The sequence below is a fragment of the Lolium perenne genome, chromosome 1, assembly GCF_019359855.2.
Source record: "Lolium perenne isolate Kyuss_39 chromosome 1, Kyuss_2.0, whole genome shotgun sequence".
NCBI lineage: Eukaryota > Viridiplantae > Streptophyta > Magnoliopsida > Poales > Poaceae > Lolium > Lolium perenne.
In genome coordinates this window covers 18659805-18682284 of record NC_067244.2, presented here as the reverse complement: position 1 = coordinate 18682284, position 22480 = coordinate 18659805, and positions in this window count along the sequence as shown.

Genomic DNA, 22480 nt, shown 5'->3' with positions numbered 1-22480 from the left:
GAGAGCATGCAAGATCATAAACAACACATATATGATAGATCAATAATCAACTTGACATAGTATTCCATATTCATCGGATCCCAACAAACACAACATGTAGCATTACAAATAGACGATCTTGATCATGATAGGCAGCTCACAAGATCTAACATGATAGCACATGAGGAGAAGACAACCGTCTAGCTACTGCTATGGACCCATAGTCCAAGGATGAACTACTCACACATCAGTCCGGAGGCGATGATGGTGATGTAGAGTCCTCCGGGAGATGATTCCCCTCTCCGGCAGGGTGCCGGAGGTGATCTCCTGAATCCCCCGAGATGGGATTGGCGGCGGCGGCATCTCTGGAACTTTTCTCGTATCGTGGCTCTCGGTAATAGGGTTTTCGCGACGGAGAGTATAAGTAGGCGGAAGGGCAGAGTCGGAGGAGGCACGGGAGCCCCACACCATAGGGTGGCGCGGGCCCCTCCTTGGCCGCGCCGCCTTGTGGTGTCGGCGCCTCGTGGCCCCACTTCGTATCCCCTTCGGTCTTCTAGAAGCTCCGTGGAAAAATAAGACCCTGGGCTTTCGTTTCGTCCAATTCCGAGAATATTTCCTGTGTAGGATTTCTGAAACCAAAAACAGCAGAAAACAGGAACTGACGCTTCGGCATCTCGTTAATAGGTTAGTGCTGGAAAATGCGTATACATGATATAAAGTTTATATAAAACATGTGAGTATTGTCATAAAACTAGAATGGAACACAAGAAATTATAGATACGTTTGAGACGTATCAGTGTGGTTGCTCAATGCACACCAACGCCAGAAAGGCCTCACCCCAAGATGCAGTAGACACACCACACACCGAGCGCAACGAAGGCGCCTCACCTTATTCTCCGGTGACCCTCTCCACAAAGGCCTAGGTCACAGTTCCACTAAGGGATTTCCTTCGAGGCAGAAACCGGGCCTTACACAAAGGTTGGGGCACACAACCACAACTTAATTGGAGGCTCCCAATAAATCACCACAAAGGCCTAGAATACGTCTAAGGTTCCAAGAACCCAAGAGAAACAACCTTCTTTCTTTCACCACCACGAATCTTCGTGAAAATCTCAAACCGATGCACCAAATGCAATGTCAAGAACACCACAAAGATGCTCAAATCATTCTCTCTCGAATTCCAGCAAAGCTACAAAAGCTATTGGGGGAATAAAACAGGAAGAACAAATAGGAAACCATGAAGAACTTCAAGATCTAGATCAAGTGTGTTCCCCTCACTTAGAGAGGATATTGATTGGTGGAAATGTAGATCTAGATCTCCTCTCTCTTTTCCCTCAAATGGGGGCAAGAATCATGGAGGGTGTAAGGGTATTTTACCCTTATCCATTATTTTGGTAACAATGACACCGTGCTAGAGTATTTGGCCTAATACATGTTTGAAAGGATAATCCCAGGTATTAGCCAAAGAGGCATAAAGGGTGTATCAAAGGAACAAGAAGGCTAAAGAGACCCCCCACTTCGACAACAATCAAAAAGGGGTCTACAGCATCCAGCCGGTCAGAGGCCCGGTTGGACCGGCCCACGCGCCGGCCTATTCCGGTCTGCCGCCCGGTCGACCTGGTGCACGGCTGGGCGCTCCGGCGCCAACCGGCCCTGCGCTAATGCCTTCCGGGAGACTTACTGGAAGACACTTCAGCGCCCCCTGTCTCGGCCCGGTCTGCCGCCCGGTTTGGACCGGCGGGTCCGGTCCCAGGCCCGGTCGGACCGGATGGGTGACCGGGCGCCCCGGCACCGACCGAGCTCTGCGCTGATACCAACTGGAGGGAGTACTGCGCGACATTTCAGCGCTCCGGTCGTGGTCCGGTCGGCCTCCCGATTTGGACCAAAGGGTCCGTCCCTGGCCCGGTCGGACCGGGCCCTGCGCCGGACGCTCCGGTCTGTGGCCCGGTTGACCGAGAATCTCGGGAGCACTACTAGAAAAAGGGCAATCAGTGGCGCACCACTTTTACCCATCAGTGGCGCACTAGTGGTGCGCCACTGTTATCATGCCACTGCTAACTCATAGTAGTGGCGCACTAGGGGTGCGCCACTACTAGCCCGGATACCTGTGGCGCACTGACTGGTGCGCCATTGACATGTCCTCCAGTGCGCCACTACTACTCCAAAGTGGTGCGCCACTGTTGGTCAGAGGCAGTGCGCCACCACTGTGTAGAGGAGGTGCGCCACTGCTACCATCTTGCGTGCGCCACTGGTCCAGCGAGGAGGTGCGCCACTGCTGCGTGAATACGTGCGCCACTGCCCTCTCCAGGACGTGCGCCACTGCTACTTATCCTGGTGCGCCACTGCTAGTCTCGGAGAGGATCACAGGGCAGTGCGCCCATCGATCCGCAGCGGTGCGCCACTGCTACTTAGTGGTAGTGCGCCACAGATGGTCCACTAGTGCGCCACTGCTAAGATTTCGAATTTTTTTTTTGTATCTTGGCAGGTATTTATACAGGTTGTATATGACAGTACAATAGCACAATACAGGATATATAACAGTATATAAACAACAACACAGCTTATCCATACATAGTTCTTCACATTAGCCACACATGATTCACAAGCATTCGCATTAGAGAAGAGGTTACAATGCAAGTTACGGTGTTACAAGTCACAAATGAGCTAGTGGTTACACAAGGTCGATCATCTAAACTAGCATCACATAGAAGAGAGCTAGAGTCACTACTAGCACCGTCCCGATGAAAGTGGTCTTCATCCGGTTCCTCCTCCGCTCCGTCCACTCTCCCGCCAGATAGCGTGCGTATCTGTCTTCGGCCTCCGCTCTAGTGGTGTACCCTTTGTAGCTGTTACCGCTAAAACGGTGAACCTGTCTCCGACACTCCTCCCAATCGTTGTAGACTCCGGGAACCTTGCCCTTGTACACGACATACCACGTCATATCTGCACATATATGAACAAGCCAAAGAAACTAAGAAGTGCAAACTCAAATAAGAGACAAGTAGCTAGTATGAACTAAATGGAATGCCTCATACATTGTTGGTCCAAACAAATATTAACATTTAGGGAAGGCGTTAGTGAGGCCAGGTAGGATGCACAAGAGATTGATACTTGTGTCATCGCACCAGGCTCACTAGCGCCTCCCCCAAGTGTAGTGACCACAAAATTTAATCATCGGCCAATGCAATTAAGAAGTGCAAACTCAAATAAGAGACAAGTAGCTAGTATGAACTAAATGGAATGCCTCATACATTGTTGGTCGGAACAAATATTAACATTTAGAGAAGGGGTAAGCGAAACCAAGTAGGATGCATAAGAGATTGATATTTGTGTCATCGCACCAGGTTCACTGGCCCCTCCTCCAAGTGTATAGGTGACCAAACATTCTAATCATCGGCATTCTGAAAAACCAAAGCAAATGGAATGACGATGGCCTCATACATTGTTGGTCCAAACAAATATGAACATCCCGGGATGGCGTAAGTGAGGCCAGGTAGGATGCACAAGAGATTGATACTTGTGCCATCGCACCAGGCTCACTTGCGTCACCCCGGGGTCCTCTGTTGACCGAACATTCTAATCATCGGCACTAAAATGGAAGAAAGGGCTATGCAATTAAGAAGTGCCAACTCAAATAAGAGACAAGTAGCTATTATGAACTAAATGGAATGCCTCATATTTTGTTGGTCGGAACAAATATGAACATTTAGAGAAGGCGTCAGTGAAACCAAGTAGGATGCACAAGAGATTGATATTTGTGTCATCGCACCAGGTTCACTGGCCCCTCCTCCAAGTGTATAGGTGACCAAACATTCTAATCATCGGCATTCTGAAAAAACAAAGCAAATGGAATGACGATGGCCTCATACATTGTTGGTCGAAACAAATATGAACATCCCGGGATGGCGTAAGTGAGGCCAGGTAGGATGCACAAGAGATTGATACTTGTGCCATCACACCAGGCTCACTTGCGTCACCCCGGGGTGTACAGTTGACCGAACATTCTAATCATCGGCATTCTGAAAAACCAAAGCAAATGGAATGACGAGGGCCTCATACATTGTTGGTCAAAACAAATTTTAACATTCAGGGATGGAGTAAGCGAGGCCAGGTAGGATGCACAAGACATGGATATTTGTGCCATCACACCAGGCTCGCTTGCTCCACCCCCGAGTGTACAAGTGACCAACCATTCTAATCATCGGCATATGCAAACAAAATTAACGACCAAATCAAGTGCGGAAAACGATAGAGCCATATATATAAGTTCACAAACATAGTCGAACTAGTAATTAAACAGACATGCAAGTAAAGTGCTGGATAAAGTTTATTACAACACAAGCTCGTCTTTAGTTCACAACTACATAACTAGGCTCGCACATCAAGACTCGGCTATGTGGACTTAGGAGCGTGGATAAAACCGCCGCCTTTCTTCAAGCACATCCATGAGCGGTAGTCGTCACCCTACATTTGGAGCATTGTGTCTATTTCACTGTTCGACGGCTGATAGCCGGCATAGAACTCCCCCGCGCTTCTAATGACATCTTGAAAGATGATTTCACAGAACTCTACTTGGATGCGAAAGAAGTCTTGCTTGATGCCGTCGTCAGGGACCCGCAACAATTTGTTGGCCCAGTCTCTGAGATGCTCAGGTAGCATAAGCTGCTGCTGGTCCCGTATGAACTTATCCATGTGATAGAGGGCGTAGTAGGCATCCTTGTTACTAGAAGGCGGCTTCTTGACGCAGGGAAACTTTGTTTGGTGCTTGAACACATGCTTCCCGTACCTAACATTTGGCCTCTGCATGTGGCCTTTCGCTTTGACGTAGCCATTGAGAGCATCATCAAGTACGGCCTTGACATTCGTGTAGTCGGTTTTTGACTCACCGTCCGCATCGAGGTATGTGGCCACAGAATGTTTCGGGGTTATGGAGATGAGTGTGCAGGTTTTGTCTCTGCGTAGAACACATAATGTTTAAGAACATGACGATTGAAATCTAAAAAAATCACGAGTTAAGACCGGTACGGTGAGGGGTGACTTACTCGGGAAATACAGGCAGGAGGAGGTTACACTTCTTCTGGTTCGCTAGGAACAAGTCTTTGAGGTATCCACTCGCGACTGCCCGGTCTCCGGCGGTGGCCAAGTGGACGGCACGCATGTAGAAGGGGTCGGCTATCGCGATGTCCGGGATGTTGTTTCTAATGATCCGCATCGCCTTGCTGAGCGAGTATAGGCGAATGAAGGTGTAGTGCAGCGGATAACTGTTCAGCATGGCGAAGATGTCATCATACCGCAGGAAGATCTTCTCCGCGTAGCCACTATCGACAAAGCCATGGCCCGAGGGCACCTTCGCAACATACACTGGGTATCCATGATCTTTCTCCTTGATACGCCGCTCCTCCATAAACTGAATACTGTCAACGAGAGATCGCATAGGACCGGGTGCAGCATCGTACAATCTTTGAATTAGCATCCGCTGACCCGACACATGCACCCTTGACTCGATATTCTTGGGCACTGGTGGCCCGTCCTGAGCACGGATCGGTGCCGGCTGGCTGGCAGACTTGTCGTTCTTATTCTTTCTTTTCCGTCCCTTCGGCTTCGTATTTATTGGGACTGCATTCTCCTCTTCGCAAGCCTTCTTCCGTGTGTTAGGACTGATAACACTTCTCACCTCGGCTATCGGCTCAGTCTCGGTGAAGTCGGCAGCTGGAGGCGTCTCCTGAGAACAGAATAGGCGCTGCTTGTTGCAATAGGTTTTCCCCTCGGCGGCAGCTTGAGAGGGTTGGCTACTGAGATTGTAGTCCGCCCCAAAATCGAAGTGGCAATCCAGGTTGGCGAACGTACTGTCCTCGTCCGGACCATCGTTCGGATCCTGTGCCATATGCATGTCCTCGTCGGCTAATGGCGGCACCGTTGGGGTGGTCTTGCCATGGCTTGGCGCCGGCATGGCTTGGGGTGCTGTCCGTGGGGTGGTGTCGCTCGCCCCCAAATGAATCTGGCTCTTTGGCCAAACCATGGACCAATTGAAGCATTGGTGGAGGGCAAGGACCTCATCTGCGTCGGCGCCATGGGGTTGAAAGGGAGGTACCACGTCGTCATAGCCACTAAGCACCCGAACCAGTTGAATCCTATAGACGTCGGGTGCCATGGGTACACCGTGTAACTGGCGGTTGCTCGGTTGAACAATTTTGGCCTTGGCAACATCGATCAACTCGCCGTTCACAAAATGCAGGAGAGTGCATGGGACGTCGGCGGCGGCACCCTGCGGAAAACATGTAGGGCGTTAGGGATGGCTAGCGTAGTCAAAGGCAAGGATATGGAAGTCATCGGAGACGAGGGTTGGTTACCGTGATGGCGTCCAGCTCGGCTAAGGTCGAGGCACCGCCGGCGGCGGGCGTGCCACTGATGGAGTGGCCGCTTGTTGGCACGGTGCCGGGCGGCGTATTATCCGCAGCGACGGGTGCATTGAGCTGAAGTAATGGCGCCGCGGGAGACACCAAGGTTGGCGCCGCCGGAGCCACCAAGGTTGGCGCCGCGGGAGCCACCAAGGTTGGCGCCGCGGGAGCCACCAATGCTGGCGCCGCCGGAGACACCATTGTTGCCGCCTGCGGACTCACCGATGGCTCCACGTTGTGGGAGTTGCTGCCCGTGAAACTGGGAACCGGGGGAGGCCCCTTTTTTCCTCCCCTATACCACGCGTCCAGACCGGCAACCAAGGTAGGGATGATGGAGCTAAGCGTCGTGCCCACTTGGTCCTCCACTTGCTGTCGTTGCGTCCTCTGTTGGGTCTCCACGATATGTTGCACTTGTTTCCGCACTTGCTCCTCGACCAATGTCTCGACCAATGTCGGGATCTGCGCAACTTGTGCCTTGAGATGTGCGACCTCCTTCTCATCGATGGTGGCCTTTTTCTCCTTTTTCCCCGACTTATAGTATTCTGACCATTTCATAGAGCATCCTTCGCCGACCACACGACTAGCCGACGTCGGCTTACTCAATGGATCCCTCTTCTTGTGGGCATTCAATGCCCTATTTAAAGGGTTGTCCCAAGGGGCACACTGCGAGGAGCTCTTGGACCCCGCGCCGCTACTAGCTTCCTTTTCACTTTCCGCAGCAATCTCCTTAGCCTACGGGAGGAACATGCATGAACCATTTAGAAATTTGGATTCATCAATAAGAATGCAACCATAAAGGAGCTAATTAAGCGGGTGCATTCCTTACCAGAAGAGCCTCAAACTCCTTCACATCCGGAGTGGTGGTGAGCTCCTTTGTTTTCGGGTCAATACGGTACCGGGCCAGGAGAAAGTTCCTGGTTTGCTTGTTTTTGTATTGCGGGAAGAGGGGCTCGAGGCCGTTCTTCACACGCTCCTCATCCGCGGCGTCCCATTTCGGTTGCGCCACCCTAAAACCGCCAGGACCAAGTTTGTGGGTGCCTAAGTTCAGTTTTCGCATGTCCTTCCCCCACTGACTAGAATCCGACGTTGACTCGCTCTCGCACTTGATCTTGAAATCAGCGTAGTCTTGCTCGGTGATCGAGGGATTTAACTCCTTGATCTTCTCGTAACTCTCACCACTATTAATCATTTTCTTCACTCGGTTCCTCCAACTAGCGAGGGCGGTGCTCATCTTCGTGAGGGCGGCATTGCGCACTTTGTTCCGCATGAGACGCTTTTCTGAGCAGTCCACCGGGAACTCGTATCGTTCGTGCAGCTTCTGGAAGAGGAGGGTGCGCAAATTCGCTCGGTCGGGATGCCTGAGGTTCTCGGTGTTGATCGAGACCGTGCTCCGGAGGATGCACCCGAGTTGGGCCGAGTACCCTTTGACTAACTCAGGGGGCGCCGTTGGATGCCCACTGGCGTTCACTTCGGTGAATGCACTCGTTCACGGTGCTGAGCACATTTGGGCGACGCTCCCTCCGTAGCTTCTTCCGTTTGCCGGTGTCATCCTCGCCGGCACCATCCGTGGTGTGGTCATCCTCGCCGGCACCATCAGTGGTGTCATCGTCGGCGGCATCGTCCGCTCGGTACTCTGGATCGGTGCCATCATCCTCGCCGTCGTCACGGCGAGGTTGTGACTCCATCACCTCCATTTCATCGGTTAGCATCCAAAATGGCTTGCTGCCGCTGCCGCCGGCCTCATCGTTGTCGGCCATGTTCGAACTAAGTAGGAAAAATGCATAAATTAGCGCAAGATTTCACGGAAAAATTGGGCATGACCTATGCTAATTTATGTACATATGAGTGCCCCATTTTCGCCGAAACGGAAATGAATCAACATTTCGGCGATAATGGGCAACTCTGTTGATCTCTGCACAAGAATATGTCACCATATACACCAGCTGAGCACCATGGCACATGTACAATTGTTCCTCATATACACCAGCTGAGCACCATGGCACATGCACAAGAATATGACACCATATACACCAGCAGCATCAACAGCAAGCAGCAGCATGCATCAACAGCAAGCAGAAGCTAGCAGCAGCAGCTAGCACCATGCATCAACAACACCTCACCTCTAAAAAAATAAGCTATGCAGATTGTTTGAAAACCTCCTGTCTGCTCCAAGCTGCTTCTCCAGCTGCTGCTCCAAGCTGCTGCTCCAGCTGCTGCTCCAAGCTGCTGCTCCAAGCTGCTTCTCAGCCTTGCAAATGTTTAAAATAAAAAGTTAGTAAGCTTTGAACTCTGAAAATAAAAGAGCTACATTTGCTACTATGATGGCAGAAATAAAAAGTCAGTAAGCTTTTCATCTAAATGATTCTACTGAATAATCCAAGCAGCCCATGCCAATGGTGTTATTTTTGATTTATTTGCTACTGCTCGCTACTTCATGATGGAATAGCTTGATTCTGTTGCTACTACTATGGCAGAAATAAAAGAACTACATCTAGCAGCAGCACCTATCACTAATATGCTAGCAGCAACACCTAGCAACCAGCCAACAACAGCCACAAGCAGCAGCAAAGCCACCACAACCACATTGCAGCTAGCAACAATGTGTAACCAGATATCTTTTGACATATAAAATGGTTGTGAGCAACCAACCTATTTATAAAAACAAAGTACTAGCAGCAGCAGCAGCAATCAACCTAGCAACTAACAACCTAGCAGCAGCAACAAGCACCAGGAAGCACTAGCAAGCACCAGCAAGCACCAGCAAGCACTAGCAAGCACCAGCAGCAGCAACACCTAGCAAGCACCAGGAAGCAACTAGCAAGCACCTAGTAGCAGCAACAACACCTAGCAAGCACCAGTAAGCTTTGAACTCTAAAAATAAAAGAGTTACCTAGCACATGCACTTAGCAGCACCTCACCTCTAAAAAAAAGAAGCTATGCAGATTGTTTGAAAACCCATGATTTCCAAAAATATAGAATGCAAACATTCATGCAACAACATATTCCCAGAATTACACCCATTTTGCAATGCATTTCTTCTTAAAAAAATACTAGCTTAACAGCAGTAGGAGTGCTGGTGCTCATAGTGCCATAGCATAGTAAGTACTAATTCTTTTTTAGTTTCCATGTTATTTTCCAAATAGAGTATGCAATATCAGATACATAATAGTCAGTAGCTTTTTTACCTGCCTAATCTGTACTTTGGTGGAAAAATACTACTCATTTAATCAACAAGTATTGATCAATTCAGACCATTAGATCTCCTACTTGAACGGTCAATAATTCCTAGTCCCTACCGTAAAAAGGCCCCCTGATTTCTACACTCTGAAAAATAGATATACGAGTGATGTTAAATAGACATGATTGATATGACCAAAGCAAAGGCACACTCCACACTCTCCGGCAATATGAGTGATTCTGTTTTGTTTGCTTCTACACTAATTGGATAACGAGCACACATGACAAGCTACTGAACGTTGACTTATGTCTCATCAAACAGAATGAATTCAGGGAAATGAAGATTTAGCGGGAGCAATTGCACATAATCATAGCAGGGACATGATAAACTACTGAACCCTGACCATAGACGAAAATTGATAGGAAAATCTCTTGCCAATTTCTTCACTATATCCTCACCCCTACGCACACCTGAAACAGCCAGCCCCTAATCCATCTGCCAACACCACCACCACCATCCGCCCCTCTGCAAATCAACTCAGAGCGCAAACGAACCTAGGGCACAAACGAATCTAGTGCACATATAGAACGCAAAACGAATCTAGAGCGCAAAGCGGAGCGCATAGAGAGCGCATCGGTAGTGGAAATCAGAGCACATCGAGAGCGCCGCTAGAGCAGGGGAACTGACGGGCGCGCGAGAAAGAGACAGGGCGGCGGGGGACGGCGATGGGCGGAGACATACCTGAGGCTCAGCTGCTGCTCCACGACGCGTGCGTGGCGTGCTGCTCCTCCGCGGCGAGGTCGGGGACGAGGTCGCAGACGAGGTGTTGCTCCTCCACGGCGAGGTCGAGGACGAGGTCGCAGATGAGGTGGGAGACGCGGTCGCCGGCGTTAAATCGAGGGGGAGAGGCCACGCACCGGTGGGAGGAGGGGGATCGAGGTCGAGGCCGCGTGAGAGGAGGGGTGGCGACCGCCGGTGGGAGGTGGCGTCGCTCAGGGGAGGGGTGGCACCGCGAGGCAGATCGAGGGAGAAGAGGGACGGCGGCTCAGGTGGGATCTGGTCGGGACGGGGGAAGAAGGGGAAATTTCTAAGTCCCCTGACGCCTTAGCAATAGCGCACCTCTCGGGGTGCGCCACTATGAGCCTTAGCAATGGCGCACCTCTAGGGGTGCGCCACTGCCTCCTTATGTCTGGGTCAAAACAATAACGCGGGGGGGATTGACATATCCCGCTTAGTACCGCACTGGCTCTGTTCCTGGTTGGTTTGTGCCAAACCCCTGCCGGCCAGGTTCGAACCCTGGCGGCCCCATTTTTTTTCCTTTTCTTTTTAAATTGATTTAACACTATAATAAACATCCAAAATAGCATAATACACCAAAATAAAAGGCATAAATAATTATAATTACGTAGAATATTTAAAATACTATAGAATCTAGAAAATATCCAAACACGTCTCGACGGACATGTTTAAATATTCTACTATAGAATCTAAAAAGTGCGTCCGTCGAGACGAGACGGACCGGCTCGCACCCTACCACGGAGAGTCCATCACCGACCGAACACAACAAGGCCACGTTACCCACCACACAGAACAAGGGAAACACACCGCTGCCAAGGAGAAGAAGAGCGCAGAAAGATCCGGAACGATACGACCTTCGCATCGCCATCGGCCGGCGCATCCCCTCGCTCGCGGTGTCACCACCGTCCCCTCGTCCCCAGCTCCGCCGCCGGATCGCATCGCCGCCGGCCTCGAGGTTCGCACGTCCAAACCCCGGTCCGCCTCCTCCCTCCCTGTCACCGCCACGGCGCGGTCGGCTCCACCTTTTCCCTCCCGAGTCCTGTAGCGAGCCACTGTTCCATTCGTGGCGTGCCTGCCACACCCATCACGCGCGCTCAGCGGTGGTGGAGCACCGCCCGCCCCTACCACCGGCAGCAATCTCCCGGAGATTCCCTCCCGCACCCGCACTCATCACTCCCACAAGGGGAGCGCGTGCGTACGAGGGAGCAGAGGGAAAGGCAGATTTGGGCGGCGGAAAGGGGAGCGCCTTTTTCCTTGTGGGAGTGATGAGTGCGGGTGCGGGAGGGAATCTCCGGGAGATTGCTGCCGGTGGTAGGGGTGGGCGGTGCTCCACCACCGCTGAGCGCGCGTGATGTGTGTGGCAGGCACGCCATGAATGGAACAGTGGCTCGCTACAGGACTCGGGAGGGAAAAGGTGGAGCCGACCGCGCCGTGGCGGTGACAGGGAGGGAGGAGGCGGAACGGGGTTTGGACGTGCGAACCTCGAGGCCGGCGGCGATGCGATCCGGCGGCGGAGCTGGGGACGAGGGGACGGTGGTGACGCCGCGAGCGAGGGGATGCGCCGGCCGATGGCGATGCGAAGGCCGTATCCTTCCGGATCTTTCTGCGCTCTTCTTCTCCTTGGCAGCGGTGTGTTTCCCTTGTTCTGTGTGGTGGGTAACGTGGCCTTGTTGTGTTCGGTCGGTGATGGACTCTCCGTGGTAGGGTGCGAGCCGGTCCGTCTCGTCTCGACGGACGCACTTTTTAGATTCTATAGTAGAATAATTATAATTATGTAGAATATTTAAAATACTATAGAATCTATAGAATCTAGAAAATAATTATAATTATGTAGAATATTTAAAATAATTATAATTATGTAGATTAATATTTAAAATACTGCTAGGGTGACATAGCAATGGCGCACTGCTTGGTGGTGCGCCACTGCTAAGCCTCTCATCTCTAAATGGGCTCTGGCCACCCCCCTAGCAGTGGCGCATGTAACGACATGCGCCATAGGTAACCTATGTAGCAGTGGCGCACCACATAAGTGCGCCATTGCTAAGCCTATCATCTCTAAACGGGCTCTGGACACGTCCTAGCAGTGGCGCACCTCAACAACGTGCGCCATAGGTAAGGAATGTAGCAGTGGCGCACCACAGAGACGTGCGCCACTACTAGTTTGGGGGAGGAGCTGGACTCCTGTCACCACTTACTTATGGCGCACCACAATCATGGTGCGCCACTACTACTTTTGTAACAGTGGCCCACCGTTTTGTGGTGCGCCACTGCTAAGTAGTAGTGGCGCACGGCAGTCATGGTGCGCCACTGCTGGCAGTCTTACGGCTAGGCCTTTTCCTAGTAGTGGAGAAAGCTGTGTTTGCAAGTTGACAACGGCCGTATTTCAAGGGACACTATATATACCCATTCTCCTACCTCTGAAGGGGTAGGCACTACACTACAAGCTGTTCTTGAGCTCTCTCTCGCATACTCCATTGCTAGAAACACCAAAAGCCTCAGATCTCCCTCCTCCTCCACCCAAACTCAAATCCCTCCGGGGAAACGATAGAGGAGGACCTGATCTACTGTTCTACCAAGCCAAATCTCATCCCCCCTTGTATTCATCAAGAAGCTTGCTCTCTAGGGTTCCTTGGAAACCCTAGGTGGGCAAGAGTGGTCCGGAAGCATCCGGGCTATGGATTTGCTCCTGACAAGATTGTGAAGGTTTGGAGGCTACCTCAAAGTCTACCACAAGTGAGTGAGCTATTCCTTCGTGGGATAGGCTCCGGAGAATAGGGTGAGCCTTCGTGGCATGGGGAATCCTTCGTGGGACCTCCACCCCTCCTAACGTGAATACCTTCTTGCAAAGGAAGGGAACACGGGAATACATCCTCGTCTCCGCGTGCTATCGGTTATCTCTAACCGAACTCCTTACTTGTGATATAACTGCCTGTGAGAGCCTTCGTGCTTGAGTTAATTGTATCCTCATATAGGTTGTTTCACCTAGTTTGCATTAGGCTCATCTTTATATTCCGCAAAGCCTAATATTGCAAAGAAAGAATTAAAATCTGTAGAAACCTATTCACCCCCTCTAGGTTTACCATCTCTGAACTTTCAGAGGGATTGAGAGATAGAGCAAGCTTCTCAAGTTAAACAATGGAGGAGAGAGAGAGAGTGTGTGTGTGTGAGAAGCACCAGCCCAAGGAGGAAGAAGGGGGTATTTATACCCCCCCAGAAAAATCGAGCCGTTGGGAAATCAGAGGCCGGATTATCCCCCCCCCCCCCCCCGGATTATCCGATGCCAAGAAAAATATCCAGCTAAATATCCGGCCTGGATCCAGGGGAGTTCTGAAAGCCCGACGCCAAAGTCCTTAGCTGATTTTCAGGGGCCGGATGTTGTGCAAAAATTCGGCCCCGGATTATCCGGTGTGGGCAAACTTGTAAACTCAAAAACTTAAGATTGGTATCTCCAAATTGAGTGAAACCAATTTTGTTAGAAAGGGGACGACACGAGCTACCCCAATAAATATGGAAACTAGTGGGGGATGATTTTCTATTATTTTTAGAGGTGCAAAACCTCAACATGAAAAACCGATAAAATCACCAAACTCGAAAACGCAACAAGTGATCTATGCGAAATCCATTTTCGATGAACTAGAGCTTGTCATGAGAATAAGCACAAGATCTAAAACACCATATGGATGAGATCCAAATAACAACCAAGAAAGATGATGCAAGTATGCAAAGGTTTGAGCTCGCTCCGAACGATACGATCGAGTTACTCTCTCGAGAGCCCTCTTGATAGTACGGCAACTAAACTATAAACCAGTCTCCAACTACACTATGAGACCGGTGAGAAAGAAAACCTATCAAGAGAAAACCGTAATCTTGCGCATTTCACTTGAGCTCGATGATGACAGTCTTGACCGCAACAACATGGAACACCTTTCTTGATTGTGCTTGCTTGACGAAGTCTTGTGGATTGTTCCCCCATAATCCATCATGGGAGAGCTTCTTATTCGTCGCATCTTGTCATATCCATGATCACCATATGGATGGAAAAATTCAAGCAAAGGATCTCTTCGAGATGGCTCATCTTGAACTTGATGGGATTCGTAGCATAGAAAACAAAAAATTTCCTACCGCGAGAACGCAATCCAAGCCAAGATGCAATCTAGAAGACGGGAGCAACGAGGGGATGAACGAGACTAACCCTTGAAGATTTCCAAAGCCTACAAGAGGAGGCTCTCGTTGCTGTGGTAGACGATCACTTGCCGCTTTCAAAAGCGCGTAGAAGATCTTGACGGTGCCACAATCGGGTAGCACCTCCGTAATCGGTCACACGTTCGGTGTTGATGACGACGTCCTTCTCCCCGTTCCAGCGGGCAGCGGAAGTAGTAGATCCTCCTTGGAATCTCGGCAGCACGACGGCGTGGTGGCGGTGTCGATGGAGATCTCCGGCGGAGCTTCGCTAAGCGTATGCGGGAGAAGTGTTGGAGGAGAGGTAGCTAGGGTTTGGGGAGAGGGGGCTTGGGCGCCGGCCCTCAAAGGGGTGCGGCCAAGGTGGTGCCAAGAGTGGCCGGCCACCCTCCCCTTGTCCCTCTTTTTATAGGTGGAACCCCCAAGAGTTAGACTCCAAGTCTTCGAATAAGACCCCAACTCAAGAACTTGCCATAAGGTGGGAAACCTACCCAAAGGGGGGAATCCCACTCAAGGTGGGACTCCCACCCCTTCCTTGGGGGGGTGGCCGGCCACCATGGGGTGGAGTCCACCTGGGACTCCTCCTCCTTAGGCTGGCCGGCCAAGCCATGTGGAGTCCCATGGTGATTTATTCCGGACTTTTCTAGAACCTTCTAGAACCTTCCATAAATGCACCAGATCATTTCCAAACTTGGAAAGTGACTTCCTATACATGAATCTTATTCTCCGGACCATTCCGGAACTCCTCGTGATGTCCTGGATTCCATCCGAGACTCCGAACAAAACTTCGAACTCCATTCCATATTCCATATCTACTTAAACGACATCAAACCTTAAGTGTGTCACCCTACGGTTCGCGAACTATGTAGATATGGTTGAGACCTCTCTCTGACCAATAACCAATAGCGGGATCTGGAGATCCATAATGGCTCCCACATATTCAACGTTGACTTTAGTGATCGACTGAACCATTCACATACGATACCGATTCCCTTTATCACGCGATATTTTACTTGTCCGAGGTTTGATCATCGGTATCTCTATACCTCGTTCAACCTCGTCTCCTGACAAGTAATCTTTACTCGTATTGTGATATGTCATCTCTTATGAACCATTCATATGCTTGCAAGCTAATTAGACGCCATTTCACCGAGAGGGCCCAGAGTATATCTATCCGTCATCGGGATGGACAAATCCCACTGTTGATCCATATGCCTCAACTCATACTTTCCGGATACTTAATCCCACCTTTATAACCACCCATTTACGCAGTGGCGTTTGATGTAATCAAAGTACCCTCCCGGTATAAGTGATTTACATGATCTCATGGTCGAAAGGACTAGGTAACTATGTATCGAAAGCTTATAGCAAATGAACTTAATGACGTGATCTTATGCTACGCTTAATTGGGTGTGTCCATTACATCATTCACATAATGATATAACCTTGTTATTAATAACATCCAATGTTCATGATCATGAAACTATGATCATCTATTAATCAACAAGCTAGTTATAAAAGAGGCTTACTAGGGACTCCTTGTTGTTCACATAACACACATGTATCAATGTTTCGGTTAATACAATTATAGCATGGTATGTAAACATTATCATAAACACAAAGATATATTATAATAACCATTTTATTATTGCCTCTTGGGCATATCTCCAACAGAACTTGCACTTCATTTATTCATTCTTCATCATGTTGATGTCTTGAAGTTAAGTTTGAGGGCTCACTTCATCTTCATCTTCAAGACATACTTGACACTTGATCTTTTTCATTTGCTTCTTATTGCAATCTTGAAGCCAACATATGGTTCAAGCATTGCCTATGGACAACTCCAACAAATATAACTCAATCCAAACATTAGTCTATAGGGATTGTCATTAATTACCAAAACCACACACGGGGGCTCCATGCACTTTCAACTATCCTAAAGATGACATAGGAAAAACGTAAACCAAGAAATGGGAACCCTCCCGTCAGCGATAGGCCGGGGTCCGCCACATCTCCAATACCTGAAAGGTCATAGGTGCCAGGACAAAACTGCCGTTGGTACTTGTGGAGGGGGCTGAAACCCTAGCCGTGTAAGGATCGCCTCTCTTTTCTACTTTTTTGTCGTAGATGTTCTGTGTTTTTTTGTTGTCGTGTACAGTTGGATTGTGATCTTAATCTAGCTTAAATATACAATACAACCTTCTCTTATACTAATATTGAAATTCTAAGGGTTTTGAATTTCTCACTTCAATGTGGAATATTCAAACTTTTTATCTCTTAGAAGTAAGGCGTGCGCTAGGTAAATTGTCCACTGATTCTATCTTCGTCAACTTTCTCTCTCACCTTGAATATCCGCTAAGGTGTCGGGAAGCAAGGTAACCATCGATCAACCACGATAGCCACATCCGGCACCGTTTGGGGGATGCGGCTGGAGATGCTCTTAGGCCTGGGCAACTAACATGCACCGCATCCCCCTGAATCGACCGACATGCTCCCCAAGCTGGCACGTGTCTAGAGACTTTGGTGTGTCTTAAAGGCAAAATATTTTTTAGTGAGTAGCGCTGGTTCCATTGATATCGAGGTGGATGTGGTGACTTTTTCAATCTTAAGATTTATTGGATCAATAGTCTTTCAAAGGTACTTACACAGTAGTAGGATGTGCGTACGTATTTATGCGCATCTGTGTTTGTACCATGTCACGCAAAAGAAACGAAAAACTATACCTCGAACATCTATACAAACTTTAATTTTGCGTTCGTTGCACCAAATCTTGTACAAAACATCATCCACTTAATGATGAGAGAGTTACTCTTCAAGATATCATCGAAAGATGATGGGCATGAGATAAATGGAGAGGTGCTCACATGGGGAGACGTACTATTCCACCATGCATGCCATAGAGTTTCTTAGAGAGTTTCGTTTTTCACCGCCCAGGTTGCTAAGAGTTAGCCCCAACTAGGGCTGGACAAAAAGCTCGAAGCTCAGCGAGTTAAATAAGTGCTTGTTTGCTCGACTCGTTTGAGCTCGGCTCATTTTGTTAACGACCCGAGCTGAGCATCATTTTTTGCTCGTTAAGGTTAACGAGCTAAACAATCGAGCCGACTATGTTCGTGAGCTACTCGTTAAGATCGGTAACAAGCTATGCTTCACCAGTTTTTACTGCGAGTCACTTTATTTATCTCAAATATTTGGCAGCAATGGGCCAAGCAAAATTGTGTTCTTTAACCATGCTTGAAACTCCTACATTAGGATCTAAAAACCTATGCTTAATGAGCTGCTCGCGAGCGCTCGCAAGAACATAACGAGTCGAGCCGAACAATGATTTCAGCTTGTTATTCTTAACGAGATTAACGATTCGAGCCGAGCCTTAACGATCCGAGCAGCTCGTTAGTCCACCCTAGCCCCAACTATTCCCACCAAATTATACACACTCAAAGGTTTTTTGTTCGAGCACTTAGGATCAAGAGGCATGGGGAAAGAGCACGGTACCACCGCACCAAACCCTTTTTTGGATACGCAGTGCTGGAAACAAGGTCGTTAGGTAGATCTAGACAAACTGTTTAATCCCTACCCGGTTGAGCCTTCAGACGAGGTTGAAGTGTAGTAGACCTTTCAGTGCCACCCTTTTCATAATCTCCTTGTGCTTTCTTGTCCATAAACGGTATCTAAGCAGAAGGAAAACAAACGACCCTTCTGAAAGATGCAGGAAAGTTGTCTCTTATATTAGCACGTAGGTATGTAAAAGAGAATGTAAAGCACAAAATTAAAGGGTTTCAAGCGGCTACTAAATCAGTACTCAGCTCCTTGTCTAAGATAACCCATTTTTTCGTAATGGCGCAACGCTTAGTATCTGCATCGATACGATGCACACTGCCTTTTCATTTATTGCAAGGTTCAGAAAAAAAAGGTTTTACATCACGGATCAAAGAGGGTTAAGGCATGTATCAACCATCGAAAATGAATAACAACATCGACTTATCCATTTTGTAGTCTACTAGTGTGTCACCACCCAGTAGCCTGAAAATAGAAGTCCTAAGTAACCGTTAACAGACGGTTGTACCCAATAACCATAATCTCCCGCTGATCCTCCTGGAGAGAAGGAAAGCCCATTGATGAATCCAATACGCCGCTCGTCGGATAAGCTGCAAAAAAAATTAGTTCCCTTTTATCTATTAAAACTAATGTCATTCCGAGTTGTTCAAATTGAGCAACATACAGCTGATACTCTAAGATAACCCATTAAGTGGCAACCTTGTTTTGGAATTCACACGTGCCAAAGCTCCTAGTTTTGGGCTGCGATATGTAGCCAGATGATGCAGCTTTTGACCCATAAAACCGTCAAGATGGATAAATAATTTGGAAAAGTTAAAAGAGAATTACCAGGGTAGTTGTGTTTACACAAGAGAAAACAAACAAAATCCATGTGAGTTCTTCGGTGGCTGTATGCATGAGTCCTTTAGTGGTTGTGAGAAATTAAAAAGGCCAAGCTGAACTTGGTTCTGTCTTTGAAGAAGCGGTTTGTCAGATAGGGTCGGTTTATTTTGGGTCCGATGCATAGTCACCACACTACCACGCCATTGAGCTCTTAAAAAACCCAGCCCATCGTTGGGTACGTAGGCAGGTTATTTGGTGGACAAGTGCACCTGGTGCACCGATGGAGCTGCCGGATTTCGGGGCGGCTTGTGTAAGAGCTAGTGAACAAATGGCGTGTTTGGTAGCCCGTAGCTCTAATCTGATTCGGGGGGAAGAAAATGAGCTGTTTGAACTCATGGACTCACCTCATGTAGCACAAGTTTTAAAGCATCTACATGCCTGAAGTACATCCGAATCAGCCGTTACTATGGAGCCCATTTTCTTCTCGGGAACAAGCGCACGTCGCCGATGGAGCTTCCGGACTTTGGGGGGCCTTGTGTAGGTGCCCGTGAACGATGTGTCGTGGCTCCGCCAAGAGCTGCTTAGGTGCATGGAGATGACTCAACAAACTTGCTAGGACACGGATCGAAAGATTTGCTAAACCCTAGGGTGTCCAACCAAAGCCTTGGTTGATTAATCCCATGTCCAATGAAATTAGAGCGGATTTTATTCGATTTGATGGGATCCTGACTTATAAGCGATTTAATCCCCTCAATCCCCTTAATTACATGCTCTATCCAATAAAATAATTAGTTAGAGCTTCTCTAGCATATCATAAAAAATATGTTAGAACCGGAAACTCCGGCGGTTTCCCGGTTTTGCGTTTTTTGCGGCCCGGTTAGATACTCAATAATGGCTCGGACCCGAAACTTATATCCAGGGCACCTGATAGAACCCATCGTGACGCTATATATCGGGGCCGCAACTGACATAGGGTTCCAATCCGCACCAGCTAAATCCATGCGCCACAGTTAAGTGGGGACAAGGTTGACCGGGGTGCACCCACATACTAGTGACGGGTCATAATTCGATGCACCACAGCTAACCTAATATTAGTGCCGCACTACATTAATATGGTGGTGCACCACGGGTAACTTGAGTGTCAGAATTGATAGATGGAGTCGTCCCTGCCGTCATCACTTTCCCTCACGGCCGCCAGCTCCCACGTGAAGCATACCGTGACTTTCCTCAAGGCCATGACTAACCTAATACTAGTGGCGCATCACATTTGGGTGTGCCACGGGGAACCTAAGTGTCAAAATTGATTGATGGAGCCGTCCCTACCGCCGTGACTTTCCCTACCGGCTCCACGTGAATCCTACCCTGCTCCCTCCTTTATCCATGGGGAACCCCAGCCACACAAAGCATCCGCCTCATTTTCCCTTTCCCCCTTTCCACGGAAATCCCCGAGAACCAGCGCAACACCACCGCTTTCGGCGTCCATGTTGTTTCCGGTCATGCCGCTCCGATCTGAAGCCACCAGAATGTCTGACTCAACGCCAGCTTTCTCTCCACCAAAGGAATCAAAGAAAGACGCCTCAAATTGTCGACACGGTCGCCGTTTCTATTCATCGGCTGCAGCGCTACGGTGAGGATTTCGGCCGCCCTAGACCTCCTCCAGCCTTTTCAATCCCTTCACCGCATTCGTAGTGACCTTCTATTTCTCCTAGACATATCCTTGTTTTCCACAGTGCTCTTCTCCATCTTGTTGGCGTTCATCGTCATTCTTCCCCGCTGGTCATTGACGCCAGCGCGCTTCGATGCTTTTCCCGACCATTGCATCACACGTTGCTGGTCCACCGCGTCAAGGCATACCTCGGGCCCCCATCTCCCCATCCTAGTTCACCTCCAATCGTCTCGATTCGTGGTTTGCCCGTGCTAGAGAAGATCGAGGATGTCGATGGTAGCCGTCGTCCATGAAACTGGTATTACCAGTGGTGCCACTGATATGTACTAGGAGGGTGCGCCGCAAGTAAGTTGCTACGAGTGGCATGATAGCTGTGGCGTAGTCTCTGCGCCACAGGTAACACAAATTGATGCGTCCCTGTTAATCGTTTTCCTACTAGTGCCTGGCGCTCGTGCTAGGCATAAGCTCGTGGTGCCCTCTCCTGGAGCAACCCACGTTGTGGCGTGGGCCCAGGTGGGGCCTCGTCAATAAAGTCAGGACAGACGTTTCTGGAGAGCCTCAACATTCAACATGGCATTATGCATCCGCCGAAGCGTGGGTACTCCAGTGAGCGCCACTAGGTCTTCCGACCAATCTACCTAGGGTTAGGTTCGACGATTGTAGGGTAGGGTTAGGTTCGGTACTGTGTTAATTTTTCAATGGCATGGTTGTAAATTAATAAACTATGAAATATGATGAACTATGACCCATGTTTCTCTTCATTTTTACCATGCGAGATCCTTTTAAAATTTTCTGTGTCATTTTTGGTATTGTTCTGTCACTCGCTCATACGTATTGGATATACGTTATCCAACACTTTTGTTCGGAGTTATCGTGGACAGTGGATCTGCAATAGATGCTCATAACCACAAAACTATCGTCCAACTACTCACTGGTGGATCTAACCCAATTTCCTAAGCTAGGGCAAATCCTAAGTTAGATTGGGCCTTTTTCCATTTTTTTTCTATTATATAATTTGATGATACCTAGGCTGGGCCAAATCTTAGGGTGGGCCTGCTTCACCCTTTACACCCACCTGGCTATGCCACTGCAAATAATACCACGAATTAGCAGTAAAGAAAATTGAATAAGTCACTACACTTTGGAAAATGTTAGTACGTACTACATTTATGAAAAATGATTAGATTCCCCCGGGGGACGGACGTCCCGCAACCTCCTGCTCGCGCGTGTGACGCGTGTCACTGGGCCCCACCTAACAGGCCGTCCTCCACCTCCGGTTTTCTTTCCCCAGATTCTCCGATGCCCCAGCCTCCACTGCTTTTTCACTTTTCGATCTCGCGTATGGCCATGGATGCCTGCTGTTTCGCCCACAGCTCACGCTGCTCCACCACTCGCCGGCGCCGCCACACCGTCGTCTGCCCCAGCACGAGCTCCGCCACTCGACCCAGCACGAGTTCCGCGCCGGCCTCCTCCTCGCGGGAACGCCACCTGCCCCCAACCGCCGTTGGTGCTCCCTCCTCGCCCGCAAGGACGACAGACGGCAGCGGAGCGGAGCGGAGAGCAAACCGCAGCGGACCTCACCAGCACCACTCCTCCCTCGCAGCACTCCGGGAGGCCATGACCGCGATGGATCTGACGATGCCACCGCTCCAGGTCCCCTGCGCCTCCACTCCAGGCCCCTGCGCCGCCACCGTATCTGCCTCTCGTCGACCTCCCCGTCCACTGTCATTCCCCGGCCTCCGAAGCTTCGTCCCCGAACTGACCGTAGCAGCTGGAGGAGGATCCCTCGTCTGCAGCAGCGACGACTGGTGGCGAGGGAGCGGCGTGAGGGGCAGCAGTGAGAACGAGGAGATAAAGTGTTTCACACCGGAGCTGCAAATGCTGGTTGCAGTGCTGCTACGAGTGGTG